The 4371-nt window shown below is 34.2% G+C and overlaps 1 long non-coding RNA gene across 5 annotated transcripts; it reads right to left on the bottom strand.

Moving 5' to 3' along the window:
* Positions 1-2311: 2311 nt before the first annotated feature.
* LOC138913403 (uncharacterized) lies at positions 2312-3145 on the bottom strand. 5 transcript variants are annotated; one of them, XR_011419137.1, is made up of 3 exons: positions 2830-3032; positions 2687-2770; positions 2312-2632 (listed from the first exon to the last, which is right to left on the bottom strand). It is a non-coding gene; the product is annotated as an uncharacterized lncRNA (long non-coding RNA). The 5 variants fall into 5 exon arrangements; XR_011419134.1 differs by having other exon boundaries at positions 2687-2778; positions 2830-3031; XR_011419136.1 differs by having other exon boundaries at positions 2687-2778; positions 2905-3029.
* Positions 3146-4371: the final 1226 nt, after the last annotated feature.

The raw sequence follows: 4371 nt of genomic DNA, 5'->3' as shown, positions 1-4371 counted from the left end.
TTAAAAAAATTGCTTGAGAACGAATAGCTCAAGATATAACAACAAAAAATAAGGAAATATGTGCATTTAGAAATAAAAGTTTTTCTTTACACGTCAAATTATTATTTTGGTTGTTGTATATTTTCTTAAAATTTTACTTATATTCTGATTTATTGATTGATTTGTTGTTTATTACACCCTTTCAGAAGATATTATGATTTCAGTCAGAAGTGTGCAACGCAGTGAAGGAGACGTTTCCGATCCCATAAAGTATATATATATATATATATACTAGACGAGTCGATCTGTTTTTCTGTCTGTCAGTCTTGATAAACGCACAAACGATACTAAAATGTGTCTGGCACCCACATTATTAAAGATTTCTGAGAAGTATTAATGCAATTTTGTTGCGTTTAGTTATACCTATCGATATGTAGAAGAAATTTTTCAAATCGGACTATTAGTTAAAAAGTTTTGTCCGATAAAAGATTTATATCTCCATCTCCATATTCGGGACACCAACCCGACTATAGCGTTCTCTCTTGTTACTCCAAGTTTTGGCCACCATATTTTCCTCGCTTATCTCACCATACCTTGTGTGTGGACTCAACCGATTCGACCTTGACAAACCACCAAGTCCAATGCCAATCTAACAGAAAGGTGACTGTCAAAAGTAAAGCCACAAAACCAAATTGCTCGGTGTGCAGGCTTTCTGGTTTCGAGCAGCAGTAATTAAATAAAATATTAACCAAAAGAAGCCCGAGATTCGGCTTTTGGCATTGCCTCCGTTGGCCATTTTGCCTTAGCCTGTCTGGAGCTTCGGTTCGCCTTGATGAGTTTGTCGGTGGAAAGCAAACATATGTTGGCCCACACAAAGATACACACAGGCATCAGATCCGTGCCAAATGCGCAACAAGGCAAATAGTCAAGGCAAACAAATTATGAAAAAAGCAACTAAGAAATGAGTATGCCAAAAACGAGGGAAAAAAATTAGAAATATGCAGCTGACGACGTTAATGTGGCAAAAGCTTTGCTGGCAACGTGGAAAAAATCTACTTTTTTTGTGCCTCTAACCCGAACACATCTACAGATGTTGCATTTGAAGGTCATCATCATCATCATCATCAGCAACTGTGGAAAAGCGAGTGTGTGACGTCATGGTCGTGCTAATGCAAAATGGTCACCGAAGGGCGGGAAAATCTTGAAGGCCCGTGTGTGTGTGATGTCAAAGCACTTTTCATGCGAGAATTTGCTTTTCCATGCTAATGCAATTTGCCTGCCGAAAAATGGGAAAAGGTGTTCGTTGGCATTCGTGTTAATTGGCAGCCTGCTTTAAGGCGCCATGCATTCAACTCTTTTTGATTAGCAAAAGCCCTGCTCTCGAATTAGCGTCAATCTTCATTTAAGCCTGGCCCGCAGCGCTTTCATTTTCTGCACTGCAGTTGCTTTTGCTTTGTCATTTTCTGTATCTTTTTGTTCTTATTTTTAGGATGGGAATTTTTGGAACGGGTCCAAGAAATGTTTATGATTTCCCAGCAGCTCAGAGTCCAATTACAGTCGAGCCGTTTTCATTTTCATGCTTATTGTTGTTGCTATGGCCAACAACAGCTGCATTGGGGGAAAATTAGCATCTGTCGTCCAAGACAGTTGGCCATTTAGATCCGCTACTTCTTCGGATTTCAGTGAACCGCTCAGTAATAATACGCATACGCCTCGTTACACCACGACCATCGAGTGCTCGGCGTGATTTTATATTCGCCTTTTTTACTGGATGAGAATTAAAATTCAAAGTCTTGAAAAAATATTAAGCTAAAATAAAGGTGTAAAATTAAAAAATAAATAAGAGATTCCTTGTCAATAAAAAAAAATTTAGGATGTTTAAAAAATTTACATAAAAAACTCCTGATAAAGAATATATATACTTTCGGTCGGAAAAGTCTCCTTCACTGCGTTGCAAACTTCTGACTGAAATTATAATACCCTCTGCAAGGGTATAAAAATGAGGAAAATCAACATTTTTGCGATTTGTAAATTAATGGGAATGATCTGCAAGGGTATATAAGCTTCGGCTGGCCGCAGCTAGCTTCTTTTCTTGTTATCTGAAAGCTTGGAAAAAATACGTTTCACAAAGAATCACTCAAAACTTGTACTCTTTTCCCCCAACCAATTAAGCTTGGAAATTCTTGGACCAGATATTAGAGCCTATATTTTTTAAACTTTTTTACCAGCTATTTTTCCAATTCATTAACATTTCCAATTCTCCCCACCATCAGTATAAAAACAATTTAATATAAATCGTATTTCCATCTGCATATAAAAATAATCAGATTAATTTTAAAAGCGTAATTTATTATTATTAACAAAAATTATATTATATCCCAGATGGAGCTGTGCAACCATGCTCTTTCAAGTCATTATCATGTTATCCTGATTTTTGAATCCTTCTTTTAAATGTGTATACCAGTAAACTTCAGAGATGCCAATTCCTCAGAACTGTTATTATTAACGAAAATTATATTATATCCCAGACTGAGCTGTGCAACCGTGCTCTTCCACATCATTATCATTATATTCTGAACCAGTGTTGTCCATATTTAAATGTGTATACCAATGAACTCCAGAGATGCCAATACTTCAGAACTTGTTTTTGAAACTAAGGAAATTCAGTTACTTTTAATTTAAATAAATTAGTTAAATTCTTGGTTACCATTTTTAGAATGCCCAAGTTAATATTAAGTCTTCATTTCATTGTATGTAAATAAAGTCCTACCCCTTCATTACAGGTAGAAAACTGAAATCCTGAACGCTTATTAATCACAATGGCTATAACAAAATTCTTACAGAGTCTACCCTGTATTTCATCGAATGTTATCTTGTATTGTACTATATTAAAAGTAACGTGTTGTTGACTTAAATATAGCTTACAATTAATTTCACTTTATTCTTAAAACTAGCCGAAAAACGTTGATTTTGTAGGTTGACCGAAAAAACCCGAGAATTTTGAGCTCAGTTCCGGAGATGTTGCTTGTATGGGCTCCAGGAATAAACTGAATAATATTAACGCAGCTCACAGTCAGTAAGAATTCGATTGACAGTAATAAGCCACAGGCTACTTGATTAATTTATTTGTAGCATGTGAAACTCGATCCCCAACACGGCATCCTAGTATGCTTTGAATTCCTAATATTCCTATCATTTTTAAAACTTCGAGTAGAAAATGTTTTTTTTTGTCTTCTCACCGTGATAAAGTTCCAATCTTTCTTATACCATAATTCAACGCCTGTTTAGTTAATCATTCAATCCACGTAGTTACGAAACGCACCAGGAGAGTATGAAAATACGCGTCCAATAAGGGGTCATATGATAAAATCCGTTCAAAAGTTATATCCAAAAGAAGATTTTTTTTCTTCCCAAAATGAAAATTAAATTCCATTTGTCACGTTTTATATGGTGTTAAACATCGGTTTAAGAAACTTTAGTTTGAGAACATTTTAGAAAGTGCATTTATTTATCAGTGTAATAATTTTTCGTCACAAATGTTGATATTATAACTATTGTATGTTAAAAATGCGATCGTGACTCGTTTTTTTTACCTCGTCAAGAGGTGTTTTTATTTTTACTTTCAATCTTGTACTTGGTTAGCCATATAAAATTAAATTCATTCATTAAATTCATTCAATCATTTAAGAACCGAATATAATTGTGTATTATTTATTTAATAATATATAAACACATTTTTAAGACTCCACTACAGTAAATGGGTAATATTATCCAACTTTCAATCTTGTACTTGGTTAACCATTTAAAATTAAATTCATTCATTAAATTTATTCAATCATTTAAGAAGTGAATATAATTGTATTTATTTAATAAATATAATAATATAAATATATAATATAATTGTATTTATTTAATAAATATAATCACATTTTTAAGACTCCACTACAGTAAATGGGTAATATTATCCTACTTTCTTAACTAATGCCATAAAACAAGATATTCTGACTCTTGGGTAATAAATTAAGATCTTTAAATATCTCCCACAAGAAACAAGTTTTATAAGTAAGACAAAAACTTATGATATATTACCTAAATGTAAGAACGTTTAATAAACTCATCAGATTTTTAAAACTTCACTAGTCGCAGGGGGTATTAAATAATCCGACTTTCTCAGCAAGTCCCATAAAACAACATATTCCTGCACTTGGGTAACCATATCGTTTCGGTGTTAGTCACTCTCGCTGCTCCTCGTTAAACGCACACACTTGCAGCTGATAAGTAAGCGGGGCACTCGCATCTATGCCATACTTACGTTCACACTTTTTAAGCCAACTGCTCTTTGGGGGCGACACGCTCTTAATGCATTTCCTGCACAAGCTTGCCGGAATGTCC

Source organism: Drosophila takahashii, chromosome 3R (assembly GCF_030179915.1).
Source record: "Drosophila takahashii strain IR98-3 E-12201 chromosome 3R, DtakHiC1v2, whole genome shotgun sequence".
NCBI lineage: Eukaryota > Metazoa > Arthropoda > Insecta > Diptera > Drosophilidae > Drosophila > Drosophila takahashii.
Note: the sequence above shows the minus strand (reverse complement) of the source record. Positions and strands in the feature narration are given on the sequence as shown.